At 34.3% G+C, this 19,477-nt stretch overlaps 1 pseudogene; it reads right to left on the bottom strand.

Annotated features, from left to right (window-relative positions):
• Positions 1-11,476: 11,476 nt before the first annotated feature.
• Positions 11,477-14,551, bottom strand: LOC149551193 (serine--tRNA ligase, chloroplastic/mitochondrial-like; annotated as a pseudogene).
• Positions 14,552-19,477: the final 4,926 nt, after the last annotated feature.

Here is a 19,477-nt window from a genome sequence, read left to right as displayed (position 1 = left end):
CAAGAAAGTTTTCCTTGTTTAACTTGGGCACCTCCTTTCTGTACATCTTGATCTTTAACTTTAAGTACCTTCAAACTTACTCTTTACAAGCACTTGGTGCTCTGATACCAATTGTTGTAATACTTTAGATTAACTAAGAGGGGGTGTGAATTAGTTATCCAAGGTCCAAATGTACAAATAATTTTTTTTAGTACTGCAACTTATCCTTATGCATGCATTGACCATTCAACATCTTAAACATATGCATATTGTTGTCTAATGTCAAAATAACTTTGCAAAAATGTAAAAATGCAATACCACAAAATCAATCACACATTTTAACACAAGGGTTTTATTTGGAAAAAACCACTAGTAACATGCTACCAATTTTCACTCTTCTAAAGTGAGTTTTGTGAGGAGCCAACCCTATTAAAGGTTACAATACACACTATTAAATGTGACCTTGTTAAAATATTTTAATCACCTTGATAGGAGTGAACCTTGTTAGAGGACTTTATAACATTCCATTAGAATGTCACATTGTTAAAGAATTTACTAATGACTGTTAGGTCAACATTAATCCAAAGGATTTATCTAGATTGATATAATTGTTAGAGAGTAACAGTAGGACTTGATCAGATAATAATAAAACCTCACTTGTAGATTATATATCTCACATTCAGTCATCCAATCTACTTGGCATTCATCCTCTTCATCTCTAAAACTTGTTCACCCTTCAAGCCTTCATCATCTTAGGCCTTCTTGCTTTGTATGCCAATTGTAAACTCTTCTATTCAGACACCATGTGAAGTAACACCCTACACTATTGTCTTCTTTAGGTTCTCACACATGAAAATTGTTTCTTCTGACCTTCTATCTCTTTATATGGATAATTTAGGTCTTTTTCCACTTAATTAAAATCATCCATTCTAGGGTTAGGTAAGATTCAATCATTCTACCCAGTTTTCCATTTTATACCTTCTAGAAAATTCCTCTACAATCTCCTTTGAATTCGCCTCAAAATGGTTTATCTTGAATCATGTGCCACTAGCTCATCATAGTAATCTTCCACACACTTCACACAATTCAAGAAGTCAACTTTGTTGGCTCAAATTCATTAAATCTTTGATCTAACACATTTTACTGGCACTCAGAAATAACACTATGTTTTCTCAACAATATTGTTATCTGATGCTCAACCAACACAAGGTTTCTCGACATCCACTAAGTCTTTACTAGTGCTCGACATATACTAACTTTCTTCACTCAGCATCAACTAGATTTAGCTTTCTCATCTCATATTAACTTTCTTCACTCGACACATACTGAACTTACTGCTCGGCTTCAACTATTTTCAACTTGGCTTGCACTATTTTCTTAGTCAAGCTTTGCAGACACATTTCTTTACTTAGCCTTCTTATAGTCTTTTCTTAGGTATCCTTTCATTATAGCCTTAAGTAGATAAACAATATATTATATCAAAAATGTCTTTCTTGGTCTTAGTGCTCCTTTTATACACCAAATAACTCAATCTTTCTATAGGTTCTCTTGTTATCCTTTCTTTTCAAATCCTCTTCATCAATCAAACAAATGATAACTTTTAGACCAAAGTAAGAAATTATCTCACCAACAGGTAGAAAGTTTGACATCAGTCACAAAAGAATGATTGTTCCATGATAGGTTTCATCAATATTCTTTACTTCAACAATCTCCTTTCAAAGGAAATGACATAATATATTTATTAGGGGGAATTATTATGGATTTGGGTCTTAACCTATCTATTTGTAGTATATTTTCATTTTCATGGAATTTAATGATCAAATAAGATGACTTGTGGCTAGTGATCTAATATATTAGTAGAGTGGTGGTTCTTATTTTGGGAGGAGGATTGAGGTAAGGAGAATTGGGCAGAAGAAAAAAGGATAGAGAATTAGTAGAAGCAACTAGGATAACTTTGATATGTTGAAGTACCATAATTTTGAGGATGATCATCTACCAAAGATTGTGAATGTATCTATCTTGTTCGTAGTTGTATATTGACAATGGTGATGTGATAGTTTCCTTTGTAGACCAGCTTGATAATAATCCAATGATATTTCTCCTTTGATGTTCATTTTATGTTAAAAAAATTGGTATTTTCATTATGTCATAATCTAGATACAAGGTTAGACATATCCTTTAGAGGTTATCTTGTCTTGATTGTATCAAGTGGTATCAAAGCATAGTTGTACATAAAAGTAGAACTTGCACTTGGAATCTAGTGTATTTGAATTACATGCATTTTTGTGGAGTGGCAAAAGTTGAGGTTCCTATCTACATTAACCAAAGACTAGTGTAAGGTGGCTTGAGATAGATTGGTTTCTTTGAGGAATTGGAGATCAAACTTGTGAAATTAGTTGTGGGATGGTAGAAGATTGGATCTAACTTGTAATAGTCGAGGGTTGCACAAGGAGGATTGAGTATTGGTTGACAAAATAGATAGTTTCCTTATTACTCAACAGACCTAGTTTCTTGAGGAAAATTGTTGCTATTGGTAGATAGTTGGGTTGGACTAGGAAAATCAACACTTACAATCATATCATCAAACCTGATGAATTTGAAGACTTGCATCTATGTAAACATGCCACCTAGAAGGATGAACCCTAGAAGACTACAAAAAATGATGGAGGATTTCCAAAATGAGATAATGACTAAGATCTAGATTGGTTTGACCAAGGCTAGGAGAAACCTTGAGACTGAAGAGGAATCTGAAGAAAATGTTAAAGATCATGAGATATTTTAAGTTGAGAGACATGTAGATGAAGAAATATTTGTGAGAGCTATGGCACAAATAGGTAACATTCAAGAATTGATGTTGCATGTTTTTTTTGGATCTTTACATATGGAGGAATTGATAGATTAGTTTAATGAACTAGAGAATTACTTTGACCTTGAAGATGTTAATGATCAACACAGAGTTAGCCTAGAATAGATTAAGTTAAACTGTCATGTTGTCTTATGGCGGAATGAATTATAGAAAGATAGATAAGATAATGGAGATCTAGATATCACTAGATGGAAAGTTAAGGTTTCTAGACTTTTTGCCAATCTCACATAAAAAGATTATGAAATCGAAGTGTTTAAGAGATTGTAAGATTTAAAGCAAGAAGATTTGACAATAAAGGAATATATAGAGGAGTTCCACAAGATCACAATCAAACTTGGACATAGAGTCATCTAAGAAAAATGTGGCTAGGTATGTTAATGGTATAAGACTTAGAACTCAAGATAAGTTAAGTATTTTGAGGATTAATACAATTAAGGATGCTTATAAGAAATCCCTAAAGACTAAACACAAGTTAAAAATTTAACAAGTTACTCCTATGGTAGGGATATATTGATTGTTGATATTGAGAAAGATAAATTTGTGATTCAATAGGAACTTGATCATATGATTTACAGAAAGGGAAGAGGTAATGGATAGTTCAAAGGCTAGACATCTCCTTTGGAGGTTCTCTTGCATTGACTATGTCAAGTGGTATTAGAGTGTGGTTATACATCAAAGAAAAATAAGAAATTGTGATTCAATGTCTCTAACTTTCCTACCTCTTTGTTGTGAAGTGAAATAAGTTAATGTTATGGTCTACATCAATCATATGTTAGTACAAGGTGGCTTGAGAAGGATTACTTGCTTCAACAAATTAGAGATCACACTTGTGAGCCAAGTTGTAGGGTGTCATAAGATACTATCTAACAGATGCAGGAGTATCCTGACCTTACTTGCAATCCTACATGATTGGATGTATTTTGGCTATGTTTTGGACTCGATCACCAAACAGTAGTGTTCAATCACTAAAGGGTCTAGTTGTGGCCAAGGAACTTGGTCACTAAAGGAGCTTGGCAGATACAATTTTCTCAGAACCTATTTTACTTGGTAGGTGTTGGTTACTCGTCTTATATTGGGTTGCTCGATATTCACTATAGTGGTTGGCTTGTGTTGGTTTCTTGACATGCACTATGATCTCGGTGATGCTTTGGAGTTTACTAATGCTCGGCTTGGTCTTTCCAACACTCGGCTTGGTCCTAGGTCTTATAGGTTTCGAGTTGTCTATGAGATAACTTTTGGTATTTAATTCATGTTGTACCCAACTTTGGGTATTTAATTTGTGTTGTAGCCAACTTGTGGCTCAACATATATTTAATGTAAGGTTTTTTATTTAATTTGTAATGGATTGGGCTGACTTGTGGCTTAGATAGGTATAAGTAGGCAGTGTTATGGACTCTTTAGGAATCATTATTTTCATCCATCTCGAAGAAGAGGATGCAAACCTTGAAGGGCTAGTAGCTGCAACTTGAAAACTAGAGAATAGCTTGGTGGACCTGAGGGTACAAGTGTAGATTTTGTTTGGTGTTCTTATCTAGTTGTGGATCTGGACTAGCTAGGATTGGTGTGTGGAGTTATATCTTGAGGGATCTTGCATAATAGTTATCGAAATTTATTTTTTATTTGGCCCTAACTCAAAAGACCTTATAGCTAGGCATATTGCATGGAATTAGTTATCTATGAATAAAGAGTTGTGATTTGGTATCATATTTTGCATTTTTGTTGTGTTCCCATTGTGTGGTTATTTTTTGGGGACATGGACATCTCCTTTGGAATTCTCCTACCTTGTACTGCATTAGGTGGTATCAAAGTGAAGGTCTCTCCTACGTGTGTAGACACATTGCCGAAGTTGGGGCAATTTGCACCAAAACTTGTACAGAAGGTTCATCTATTCGAGCTAATTGACCTTCTAGATTTGTGGATCTATTGCTTAGGGTTTACAAAAAAATTGGAAGATGCCTCCAAGAAGATTGGATCCTAGGGAAATTGATGATCTTAGTAATACTATGAAGGAAAGGATCTCAAAGAAGATTATAGTAGAATTCAGATTTGAGATTGCCTTGATGAAGAGTGACATGATTGTTGAGATTGTGAGTGCTTTAGGTGGTGTACCTAGGCATGTGGGTACTAATGATGGCTATGTCAAGGAAGTTGAATACTTTGAAGTTTTTGGATCTAGTGGTGAGGACAAAACTGAATGTGAGAGATCTATTGGAACTAGGGTTGGTCATTTTGCTAGGCCTAGATCTTAGTTGAGGTTGAAGCATAAGATGGAGGTTTTGAGCCATCATTTTGCATGTTGCTTAATGACAGGAATTCTTTCAAGCTCCTCTCTTGAAAAGCTAATCAAGGATTGACTCCAAGGTTCTAGGTGATCTTGCGACCTACTGGAATCCACTCAGTTGAAGATAAATGTGAATGTTCATGAGGAGGCCTTTGTTGGTTCTTAAACAATTCAGATAAGATTTTGAATCTGGTTACTATCTCAAAATAACAACCACACAAAAAGAAATATATTTTTGTATTTTTTGTGTTTTTTAATGAATGCAATCTAACAATGCAACTATATGAAATCCTAATTTAATCAAGGGGTTAGTAAATAAAATAACAAAAATAGGGTAACAAGAAATTTAACTAAATAACATGAAAATCAAAATCCTAATGGACATAAGCCACGGAAAAAATGTGTCTGCGAGTTAAACCTTTGAAAAGATCGGTGGGTAACCAATGAAAATAAGAGGAGTGCTTCCTTAATTTTACTGATGTAATCATCGATGGTAATTCAATAACCATAAGATGTTTCACTTTTCATCAAATTATAAGGCCATGGAAAGTGCACTCATGCAAGATGAAAAGCTATGCAGGAACAATATGATGATCTCTTCTTGAATTAAGTATGTTAGTGAAATTTGTAGATCCATAGCAAATACCAGAATTAAAAGATTGCACAACCAGAATAACACAATAAAACTATTGGCTCAATTACATTCCATGAATATACATCTACAAAATATAACACACTTAGGCAAGAATCACTACAGTCCAAATGTGAGCACCAATAGCATATATTATTGCATCAAAATAATGGTGGCCTGGAATACATATTACATCTTTGAATTCATAAGAAATCTTCTCCTCAATTTGTGTTGAGAGTGCAAGATATCTTTATGCAAACATATGCTTCAAAACTAATAAAACAAATCTAATTATGTAAAAACTAACTCTCTAACTGGTGCTTAGTAGGACTCCATCCATATTTATATCACTAAATGGATGCATGAGCCTTTATATGTCTTAAAACAAATAAAGCATAAGAAAATAAGAAGACAAAATCCTTTAGATGATGTAGGTGTCTGGAAGTGCCAAAAATAGAAGCTTCATCTTCACTAGGTATCTGTAGGAATTAAACTGTCGTCAGAATGTGTTTCTGATGCCTGAAAAGCTCTAAATTTAGAACTGGCAATTAACTGTCGGTGCACCTCTAAATTCTTCAAAAACTTTTGGTGCACCTTTGAAAAAGCACACCTTGAAAGCCAATTCAAAAAATGCAAAATTTTATGAAGTGTCAAAACTAAAATTCTAGCTTCTAGGTTTTGTTCCCCTTCATACCAGAGCTATGTATGGGTATTTTCTCTTAAATTTATCAATAATCTCAATGACTTGATTTGCATCTAGAAAATATAAGGCTTCATATTTTTTCTTCACTTTCTACCTACAGTTTCCCACCTCAATGCGAGTCTCTGCAAAATCTCTTAGTTTCACATCTAAATCTAGTAATGCTTCTTCAATTTTGAATGCTTGTCTAGTATTATCATCATTAGAAGCTTCTTCATAAGTTTTCCATAATTGTTCAACAACTACTTCCATAGACATCAATTTGTCCCTTGAATCATCCTAAAAAATATCTAAACACACATCACTATAATGTTTCTCTGCCTCAAAAATTTGCTCTTGGGTTTGATCCTTGAGCTTATGGATTTTTGCATGTAATATCTCCATTACTTTATTTCCATCTGCAATCTTCTCTATCCAATCATCAATTTTATCTAACTCTTCCACTATTTATACCTCCATTGACCTTTGATTGACTATAGTTATTGCAGTTCCTTGCCCCAGGTATGTACTTCATCCATCAAACCAAAATCCTGATTCAAAATGGCCACTAGCTTATCCACATCATCCTACATATGGTGTAATAGTTTAAGATTTCACTATATAATCTACACATCTTTTTCTTCAAAACTTTTTTGTCTTTGTTGACAAGCTTTCAAAAATGGAAAAATTTGCACTATCTCCTTATCCCTTTTCTCTAGTGTTTCATTCAAAGTCTCCTCGAGATTTTTCAGGATCTAAGGGACCAAAAACTTCATTCAAATATCCTTTTAGGATCTCATTCTATTTTTGAAGTGTTACCAATTCCATGTCATCCTATTCTAAGTGTCTAAACACTTCTTTAATTCCAGTTGTCACCATTAACTTGGTAGTGTCCAACGTGGGTTTCCAAAGCATAACCCCCTTGATTTGATAATCTTTTAGAGTCAATTCCTCAACATCCACATGTGGAGGAGGGATAGCAACATGTGAAAATAAGTCTTGATTCTGATCACCCATGATAAAGGCCAATGCCCATGCATCTTTTGGTGGTGACTCGAGTTTCTTGAGATCTTCAATCAATTCTCCCATATCCTATTCCTTAGTAGTGTATTGTTGCCTTTACTTTCTATTCATCTCTTTTCTTAACCATCTTGGAACATGCTCCATTGGAGACTTGCCTTTTGACAACGAAGGATTTTTCTTTTCTATGCTATTCCCCTTATCACTCCTCTCTAGAGTCTTCTCGTTTTGTGAGACATCCACATTAGGAGTCTCTATATCTATGGAGTCCACAATTCTCACCTTTATGTCTTGGGAAGTTTGCTAAGGTTTCTCACATGTTTTCCCTTCCTCTGACACTTTATCAACATGTATTTGTTGTGGTTCTTCCTCTTGTTCTCCTTGGACATATTCTTCTTCATTTCTTAGAGGGAGAGGAGTAACTAAACCTTTATCCATGCAAAATGTAACTTCATTTGGCGATGGTGGAGCTACTTCAAGTCTTTGTGGTTGAGATGAAAATTGACTCCAATCCTCCAATTTGAGGTTGATTAGTTAGAGTATCCCTTATCTTATCTACCACCAATCCAGTGCCAACTAGCATAAAATCAAAATTTGACATCTTAAAGACATCAGTCCCTTCACCCTCTTCCTCATTAATCCATTTCTGTAGCTTATCTTCTAAAGTGGTAGACTAATAAGGCTGCTTGGGAATGGATGGTGTTGTACTTGTGGAGCTTCTTCTCCATTCTAACTCTATGGCTCTAGCCATATGAGTTCAATGATTCAAAGGAAGGTTATCTTCTTTTTCTTCATCATCCGCTTCTTCCCCTTCTTCTAATATAACCTCCAGGACTAATGGAAAAGGAATAACTCTCCTAATCACCTTTTGTCTCCTCTTGACCAGAGATTTGATCTTTCTTCTTATAGGAGCCGATGAGGAGGCTTGCACCTCTTGTTGAGAAGGAGACACTTCTTTTACTTTTGTTTTAGCCCCTCCTTTCCCTTGTTCAGTTGGTAGCACTTAAGGATCATCCTGGGTCTACGTAGCTTCCACATTTTCTAACCCTTATACATTTTCTACCCTAGGCTATGGTGGTGCTTGAGTTGGTTCCTCTTTTAGCTTGACTTGTTGGGGAGAATTTCTATTCCTCTTGCCTTTACCCTTTTTAAGCCCTATAATATCCAACTTCTCTATCGATTTGGTGCACTATTTTTGGCCTCATTGGGGATTGAGCTATGAAAGTGGGAACTATCACCTTACCTCTTTACCTTTTGTTGGGTGGGCTATAGCATGGAAGACTACCACTTGAAAAATTCACTAGTACATTTGCATCCATTTTTCTACCAAAATTTTCGAGCAACGCTATGAATCTTCTTTATTTTTTGTTTTAATTCTCGTGTTGGTCATAAAAAAAAAATTCCCCCACCTTTGGTCAAAATTTTGACCAACATCAAATTACCCACAAAGTTGATGCAAAGACTAGAAATGCCAAATATTTGCCTGCATTTTCTAAACTTTGGTGAGTGCACACCAAATATGTTTGCCCGCATTTTTTGAACTTGGATATGGTTGGGAAGGCAGGATGAAATTGTGTGTCTTTTTCGCTCGCATTTTCTCAACTTTGGTGAGTGTAGATATCGGATTGGCATTTCTCATAGGGTTTGCACATGAAAAAAATTTCTTGCAGGTGCCCTATGTTGACTTGGCCTAGTGTGGAACCATTCTTTCAATACCAGTTATGATCGACTACTGAGAGTGAATAGCATTCGGGTGGTTGACCATAGCCTGCATCAGATACTTGTTTCTCATTCTCATCAACATGACACACATGAGATTAGGATAACTAGTCCTCAAGCTACAATGCATTTGCTTCTGAATGAGAATGAATTAGGCCATTGGGCATTCTTTTCTCATATAGAGGCCCTTGCTTGTCTGCATACAAGAGTATTGCATCTGCTTCCACTTTTATTAAAATGTAAAATAGTATAGTTGCTATGTTTTCATCATCCATTTAATGGGAAAACTCCTTTTTTGGAAGCAGTCTATTTAGCTTAAAGAAGATATGATGTAAACTCTTCCAATATTGTATATAAAGTTGGATAAGTTGCTTCAAGATAATTCAAAGAGTATAAACATAATTCATAAAGTTGAGCCGGTCAATAAGTTCTTGAATCAGATGCAAACAAACAAAATTGTTTTCCCAAATTAGAAGTAGTAGTCTAGAACAGTAGTTGAACAGAGCATAACTTAATGGGTGTTTGTAAATTGATTATTACAGGGTTTACCAAGAAATATTGAAAAGTGGGTTATTTGTCTTAAAGGAGAAATTTTGCATTTTCAGGGCACACAACTCTTACTAACCTAGTTAAGCATTTGTGAGCCATAAAAGATCATTATTCAACATAAAACAAGTGAGGCTTCGATGTGGGCTTGTTGGATAAGGTATGCATGGTTGGAAGACAAGGAGCTCTTTTTATACTTTCTGATTTATGATTTCCTTCAGTCATCCATACTAATTATAATTGCATAATCAAGTGAACATACCATACTACAACATAGTTTGTAAATATACTTTTTTATACATTTCCTGAACACTAGCATAATACCAAACAGTTGTCAGTTGCTTTTATCAATGTTTCAAATACATATCTAGCTCATTTCAAATATATTCTTATCATATTGTTCTTTTGGACCCTCTAATAACATGTGTTGGTATTGATAATCACCCTTTCTATAGTTAGCAAACATGAAAGCAATTAACTATTAAGGTCACTCAACAGTCATTCTTTGAACATTTAACAAGAAATGGACTTTTTGTAAGCTTCCTTAATAAATAACTTAACCAGTTCTTGAGAATAGTGCATACTAAATAGAGAATGAGTAGTCCAATCTCTTGAACTCCATTGTTAAAAATTACTATCAAGATCACAAATAAAATCCTAACCATTCCAATGTGAATTTAACATATTTGCACCTGAATTATTCTTGCAAATATAGTGTCATTCACAAGACTGCCTCTTATTCTAGGAGCAATTTTTTGTTTTGATTTGACATTATTTGATTGCACCTTTGGACATTTTTTTGTCTTTCACTTCCATCATTTTGACATCATTAGGATTCTTGGCATTGTCATGAGACTCTTTAACAAAAATACTACCAACTCTCCCTTGATCTTGTTTCAAATTCTTTTGTCTCAAACTATAATTATTTCTTACCCAAAAAATAACTATTACAGTAAGATGGCCTCCTCAAAGTATTTTTCCTTCCATATGAATCAAGAATATTTATGGAAGTAGTCTGCTGACTTTCTTCATAATAAATGAGAACTTGTAGGGGGCGACCCCTAGCGTACATGGTAGATGGATAGGCTTGAATTTGTGGGTCACCCTCATGGTCTTGAGTTTGATTCCACCTCCAAGTTCAAATGGCGATAGTGGATTGCTTGCGGCTGCTCTGCACCCATGGGGGACTAGTCTCACCCTAAGCTCACATCAGCCTCTAGTCATCACTGGGCTAAGGTCACAGGGACACCCCCATGTAAAAATAAATTAAAAAATTAATGAGAACTTGCTACTGTTAAATATCCTCATGTTGTCTGTACGATCTACTATATCATTATCAATATGATCATTTGAAGAAGAATGCCCTCCCTTTGCAAAGTGTGATGTAGTAGACAACATATTGTATTTACATATTCTCTTATTTATAGTCTATAGTATTGGGATAATCTCCCCTCTAAATTTCATTTGAACAAAATGAATGTTCAAAGAATATTTTTTTATACTTTTTTGGATCTTTAAGTTACCAAGGGATCAAGTAAGCAATGCAGAAATGCATTTAAGACACCTACCTAAAACTTATCCCAATAAATGTGTAGTCAACCTACCATTTGAGGATTACTAAGGTCAAGAAAGATGAGTACTAAATGTATGAGGTGGAAAACATTTCATACACTCAATAGCTAAATCTGAGGTCCTGCTTAGAAATAATGGTTCAAAAAACTATCACAAAATTATCTTCACACCTAGGAAAATGCTTTATTGTTTCAACTTCAGATATATGACTTCAACACCACCCATGAATGGTTTCAAAACTTCTAGAACAATTACAGACCCATCTTCTTGCTGAAAATTTTCAAGTATGGATACAATCATTCTAGGTATAGCACAAGCTATTGCATTTAATGTATGTACAAACTATAATGGTGGCAATGGTATTTTCCCTTTCTTGGGCTTGACAGCCACTGAAAGAGTTGATTCTGCACTTACAAGTCAAAACCAAATATTAAGTCAACGACTTTGGTAATTTATGTAGTTTGATGCACTAGATATCTGAAAATAAGAAAATTTATATAATTATTACACGGATATTTATAGAGGCATATATTTTTTTCCTATCTACCAATCAAATATTGTCCTTGTTGAATGGCATTACAGTTTAGGGTATACTTCACCATACCACCCTAGACATGGCATCCATGCCTCCACATCATACTTGCGGTATGCTGGTGCACCTAAGTCTTCAAAAGACATGTTTAGAGTCCTGCAAAAAATCAAAAATTGTAAAACAAAAACACAAAAAAATTATGCTATATAATCAATTAAACAACCAAAGATTTCCAACTCACTTGAACTATAATCCAAGTGAAGATAAGAGATCTTCATCAATGCTAATTAGCTCCTCAAGGAATAATTCACTTTCCTTTGGATGACATATCACAAAAATTCCAACCTTATTGAACTGATAGACACAATACAAACCCCTGCCCAACAACCCAGAAAAAATAGCTATACTTTAGGCAATAGAAATTCAAGAAAAACTTAGTTCACTAATCACTCACCAGAAGGAGCTGAGGAATCTATATAACACATATCTATTATTGTTAGTTATGAAGCATTTCAAACAACAAAGCAGTGTGCAACCATGGTACCTTTTCATCATTATGGCTTGGAGTCTCAATCATCTGTCACTAATATTCTATTTGTGGATAGTGGGCACAACTTAGTATATAAAGAAATAAGAATGAAGGCATAAAACATAGGTATGCCTAATTGCAAAAATAATTGTTTTCCCTAAAATTGAATGACTCATATATCTAGACAAGTTAAGGGAAAGTGATGAATGAAGAAATCCTCTTCCACTTTTAACTAGCTATAATTGCAAGAGAGGATCCGGTTCAAACTCAATGAATGCACCTACCATGTAACTATAAGAGAGCTGGAACACACTGGCACTCTCCTCCAAGCACTACTATTTTAGTCTAGTGGAGCAGAGGCAAGTGAATGGAATCAAGAAGTTTCACTTCACAGGCTAAGAATCCATTTCCATTGCCTTTGTCCATACATTAAAGAAGCTACAGGGGGAACCATGTATGGGAGATGAGCTCACAATGACATGCACACAAGGATGTAACCATAAAAAATCCTACCCCACTACAAGATAATAAGTCATGGTAGAAAAAAAAGAATAACAATTCAGACCAAAATGATTGCATTAGTATATAACAATTAATGCCTTATTCTAGAGGTTTCCATTTACAATGCAAGTGATACAGGGAGGGTCTTTCATAAATGTGCCCTTTCTGTGACAGCATTAGTACCATTTTAAGGACCAATAGTTGTCAATTAAAACCTAACCATTGCATTTAAATATGTATAGTCATCTGATAAAATACCTTAGCCAACAATTAAAATAATAAAACTAGTCAGCACAACATGTGTTAACATAACAAAGGTCACTCTTGAAATTGAGTGAATATTTTTGACAACCTTAATGACCAATGAAATACACACATCAGAGGGATATACTCCCCAAATAATGAGCCCAAAGCTTAACTTGAAAACAAAGATTATTGACACTCATCCAAAAGTACTACCAACCTCCATTAAAGTATACGTGTAAGGTTTCATGAGGAGGGAATCAAGTCCCTTACAAGAACTAGGGACCTCAACCTATCTTACCAAGAGAGATCAGACCTTCAGCCAGGGAAGTTTATTGACAATTACTAACTTGAAAGCATGTTCTATTTTCCAATATGAAATATAGTTTCTTTTGAGCATGCATTTGTTTCCAACTTGACATAGTTGCAAGATATTAGAAGAATATAAGCTGACCATACATTTTATTTGGTATTATATAAATCAAAGTACTCAAGAAATTGTTGATTTTACATGTTCAATGGTCTCCATTATGTAGATAATAATGATTTTACCAAACATTTTGCACACCATTGCACATAGTGTTATCAATCCTAAGCAGCATTAATGAATATCTTGTAACATACTAAATCTAAACATTGGCCCTTTCAAGAACCTCAAACCACATTTTTTATTGGTATGGAGTGCATACAAGTTACAAACATTTTGTTCAGTTGAACAGTTTTTTCATATTTCAAGAAACGTATGTTGGATGGAATAGATTACTTTTATTTAATGCAATCATATTTTCCAATGTTGATGTAATGCAATAAAAATTAATATAGTAGGAAACATGTGCACTTCCATTTACTCAAGAGAGTGACACTTCCATAAAAAAATATGCAATCATACCTTGTTGCATAGCCTGCAGCACCAGCCTATGTGTGAAAGTAATGTGAAAAAGAAACATATTTTATTGGCAATAGCATGTCAGCTACAATGTGATCCATGTACATTCCCCCTACTGGGATCTCTAAGGTTCCTACTAGACACTGGTCTGTTCCATATATAGAATATACCTACTCAAAACAAAATTAGTATACCTGTATCATGGTGGTTCAAAATTTCAAATGCACCATCTTATCTTTAAACCTTTGATCTTCTTGTAACTCCAATGATTTATGACTTGAACCTTGGAACATATAAAAAGGAAAACTAAGACAATAAATTATTAATGATAGAAATTGTTCTGTCAATCAAATTTTTTATCATAAAAGGACTTAACACCTAGGTATTCTTTGCTCGGGGTTGAAAGCCACACTTTTCAAGAACAGATGCACGAACAATATCAGGGGTACTCAAAGGCACATATCCTCTTCTTGTGAGTTCTGACAGGGCCCAGTTAATGAGTCCCATCTCCAATAAAATAGCCTCATTTTTTAGGTAATAGAACTTTGAGCCACTAACCTGTACCATAAATACATGGTCAGCAAAAGTTCCATTTTCTTTCTGAGCTATTGCTAGATATTTGAGGGATCAAAAAATTACAAGCTTGAAAACCCACCTACTTGTTAATGAATGATCTAAGAAACTCTATAATCAATGTTTCATAGGACACAACGCTTTATGAAGGTTTTGCAAATGAGGCAGCAAGCTAAGTTAGCTTGTCAATTGCACTTGAATCAGAGTAGCACTATCACAGTTGAGCTCTCAAGAAGTCATAATGTTTCATTTCTATGAGCATCACCTAGATGCAGTGAGTGCTAAGTGGATTATTTAGGCTTGTGAGAGATGGGTATTCTTAACCACTCCTATTCAAAACTACATGATTAAAAATCTTGATAAAACATCACATAATTACAAGTTGGTTCAAGCAATCTTTTCAAAACCCTTATTACAGTTTTAAACCCAACCTAGGTTGCCAAATTAGCAAGTTTTCATGTTGATTTTAGGTACAATTTGTCCAAATTCAAAATCTGATTTGAATTGTCTACAGATCCGAAGAAGGTTTGGAGTTTTCTCCTTTGAAAAATTTTGAATTGTTGCATAACAAAATCGGACAAATCTAGAGCACACAATTCAAGAGTTCAATTATTTAGAAGCATGTTTGTTTGACTTTTTGAGTCTTTGACCCTTTCAAAACCCTAACAACAGCATTGTTTTCTATTTTGTCTTTTTCTTTAATAGTGAAGGATAACATATGGAAAATAATAAATATCACCGACTCAAATAGCATAATATGCCACCTTATCTAAACTTTGATTCACCTCTAGTATACAATGATGCCATATCCTATAGCGGCATGGCCCATTACACCACTCCATAGTTGAAACAAAAATCTTCTGTACCACACCAAAAATCAATTTCCCCAAAGAAAGTTCCAGTATTCAACATCAGAATGTTTCTGAAAACTTAATCTATTTTAAGAAATATTCATTATTTAACAATCCAAACTGGTTGTGGTGAGCAATTGACCATGGGGCTTTATTTTAATAACAAAGAACCAAAATACATAATATACCACCTTTGAATCATGACTGGAGAAGAAAGAGTATAAGATTTAATAAACCAAATTTGAATCACCAAAAGCATGGCTTTGGGATGGTAAATCTTCACCATACTTCCTGCTATTCCAAAGTCTACAAATATTTACAATTTCTTTATAATATTATATTTTAATATAGATTAATATTAACAGAATCACTAAATAATGGTTAAATGTGTATATTTACTATTTAGTTACATTTATTATTTCATAGAATAAAACAATATTCAGTTTTAACATTTTACTACATTCGTATTATTTATTTGTATTACTATAATATTAGTATGTATTTATAACTTTAACATTTATCATACAGACATACCAGTGTACCCTACCTAACTCAAATTTGGTCGCTTAGAATCCAGCTCAATGGGGCAAAAATTTCTTTTGTCAGTTAGAATAACACCTCAGAAACCTCCAAAATGGTACAAAATGCAATGAGTCAAGAGAGCCACCCAAAGGATCAGGAAAAGAGGATGATGTTTTCTAAAGAACTTGCATAATGAGCGTAATTTTGTTAAAGTTTCACACTAGCCAAAGGAGAAAGTACCAAGATTATTATTTCTATTCAAAATGTTAAGACCATACAGTAGAGCATAGGTACAAAGAGGGCTTTCAAAAATCTTAGAAGACATGGCTTAAAGCAAGATCCACAACAAAGGCTTTCATTTATTGACACAGATTTCCTGATAACTAATTAAATTCACAAGGGAATAAGTTTTCTTTGATGATATTGAATGTCTTCTTTTCATTCATCAAAGTTTAATACCAAATTGCAAATTGATCCATTTAGAAGAATGATCATTGATGTGAACTTATTATGAGCTTATGTTGACAATCTCATCTCTATTTTAATGCTCTCTAGTTTATCTTTATATTGGGTGACATATTGAGCTTATAGAAATGTATGAATATTTAATTTGTCTGATAAGATCAACATTAAAATGGTGTGTTCATACATTGAATATATAAAATAGTGTGAAAGTATATCCTTCTATAGAGTTCCATGTTGTACTAGAGGATGTAGAATTGACTGGATTGAGCTGAAAGAATGATACTGACTAAATTAAGCCTTACGAATTTCAGTCAATTCAATGGATCAGTCACAATGGACAATGGGGAAGGTGATTTCATTCCAATTAAAAGGTTAAGGTAGATTGGAAGATGGTTTGAGATTCCAACAAGTGCAGAATGATATATATACACACACTTTTGAAGTTTTCATCCTTAATAGAAAGTGATTTCATTTTTGACATCTCACACTTTACTTACATTTAATGTGAAGTGTATTAGACTTGAACAGAAAATCTGGTAAACATATAGAGTAGGTACATGTTTGGACTTGTGTACTGGGAACATATTGACCCGTATTGTAAATTTTTTTATAAGGTTTGCTTAAAATAATTAATGTTTTAGTGTTTACCTACTAACAAAGAGCCATGAGAGTTGATCAAGGTTGATGTAACAATAGTGTTATTTGTGGTGTGCTTGTTCTTCCTCCTACCTGCCCCTATAGGAACATTTCTTAGAGTTCCTCCAGTAGTCCAATACCTTTGGAAATTCTTACCAAAATTCCTTGGTTGATTGACATTGTAGTTGTTGTAATAATAAAACTTGGTCTCCAAACTGTCACACCTTGGACATGGGAGAAGCTTGTTAGGTTTTCTAGGCATCACTTTATCAGGAATGCTACCTGAGCTGCTCTTTTTCCCATTTGTTGATTCACTTGTCTCAGTTTCCTCAACATTTTCCTTTGCTTTACTCACAATAACTATTTTCAAATGAGGGTCCTTGATCACCCTCACTGGGTATTGAGGATTCATCATTTGTTTCCTGTGAACATGGAAAAAACTCTTGTTTGTAAGCCCATCATCAATGAATCCATCAATGGATATTTGAAAATAATTCAATCAACATTAGAATCTAAAGAGCATGTAGGATCTATGGGATAAAAGAAAGATAAAAATAGATTTGCAAAATCTGAAATATGAATAACTTTCTCTTGCATCTTATCTACAAGTTATACAAATTGTATCACTCTCAACAATTGAAAGAACACAAATTTTTGGTTTTATTTGATAATTTAATAGCTTTTATGACCATTTATGTACTATCTAGATTGATTTTCCTCTTCTATTGCCGATTTAACTACCTACCTACATGCCTAACAAGCAAGATTGTTAGACTCTATTGCTTTATTGAAAATTTTCTCATTCAAAATCTCAATGAATGAAATTAACAAAGAAGGCTTCAAAACTCAAGATGCCCTATCTGAATTCTCATGGTGGCGGTTAATGTTTATAATACTCAACTGAGTAGGGTCTATATGTTCATTGCCATTCAATCCTATCAATGCTCTCCAAGTATAACTATAAAGAACAATGGTTATCTGATCAGCCCTAACAACGGTGACAAAACTTGACTGTCTGAGGCAAACTCAATGAATTTGACCCCTCCCACTGTTGTATTGTATATGTAACTCATGGAAGAGGGGTTGCTAATGTATTATGCACCTATTTGATATGATTTTGTGCAAAGATATGCAGGGATATTAGAGACAAAGATCTTTGAATGTGACAAGGTGTTGTTTGAGGGTCACTAGGTGAATGGGACAGTTATGAGTTGGGAGATTCCATCCACATGAGGGGTATATTTTCTTGCATAGAAGGTCAAGATTGGACCAAGAGAAGGTGTTGGATCCATTATAAGGATCAAGAAGTGCTTGGAAGGGTTGATGTTCCAAAGAATTTCAACATCCAACCTTTATAGACGTTTCAGTCATAAATTCGTGTCCCTTGATGTTAGGCCCAAATGGTCTAAGGATTGAGTTTTTTTAAATTGTACAACCACCATGAGACCAAACTTGCATAAGCTAATTGATTTGTAATTAAGTGAAATCTAAATTCTTCTTTTGACCCTTAGGCCAACCCACTTAGGCCTATTTTTCAATAAATTTCAATTGCAATTATTTCATGGCTGAAATTGTAATGATCTCAGACTCATGAGTTTTTGAGATTTACCCATCTTTTGAGCTCATATGTTCTTGATTGAAGATTGCATTAATATGTTTCAATCTTTTAGTCATCTTCATTAGTTGATGCATTAATCAGATTAGTCATTGCTATCAGGATTAGTCACGGCATGCTATTGTTAGCACCTAAGTAACTTTCAACTTGTGACATCTCTTTGAGGCATTTTGCAAATAACTAAAATACATTGTCTATAAATCCACATTTTGCAAACATCTAGACCTTCTAGAAATTATAGGATCATTCATGTTACATTTGAAAATATTAATCAACAATTGCCATATGTGCAGATATAAACATTAACTACAACATGTCCAATTTATTTGCAAGTATATTTTCCTATGAAGAAAGACACGCCTAACAATATGAACCCAGAACAAAATAATGAGACAATGGCTATATTGTGGGCTCAATTTCGAAGAAAACCTAATAAATGTTATTGTCCTTGCAAAAAGTGTAAGGGCTTAAAGAATTGAAGAATTCTAATCACAACAGCCCAGAGTCATTGTAGGCAATATGGTCATGTTGAAGGGGGCCACGATTTTCGTCCATTGCTAAATGTGGATTTCCTACTGGAGGAACATGGAGGTGTGAATATCCAAGCTGAGGATAACACTCCCATGGAAGAAGATGATAATGTACCAGAGGACATGATTGAAGAAAATGGTATTGGGGTAGCTGATGAAGAGGCTCACAATGATGGTACTAGCGAATCTGATAATAATGATGAAGATGGTCTTGATACACCTTTACTTAAGAAGGCACACAAGCCCTTATACGAAGGCTCCCAAACAACTCTACTCTTGGCTATAATGTTGTTGGTGAACT

Source organism: Cupressus sempervirens, chromosome 6 (genome assembly GCF_028749045.1).
Source record: "Cupressus sempervirens isolate cs-2001-9-10 chromosome 6, ASM2874904v1, whole genome shotgun sequence".
Taxonomy (NCBI): Eukaryota; Viridiplantae; Streptophyta; class Pinopsida; order Cupressales; family Cupressaceae; genus Cupressus; species Cupressus sempervirens.
The sequence above is the reverse complement of the archived record's forward strand: the minus strand, read 5'-3'. Positions and strand labels throughout refer to the sequence as shown.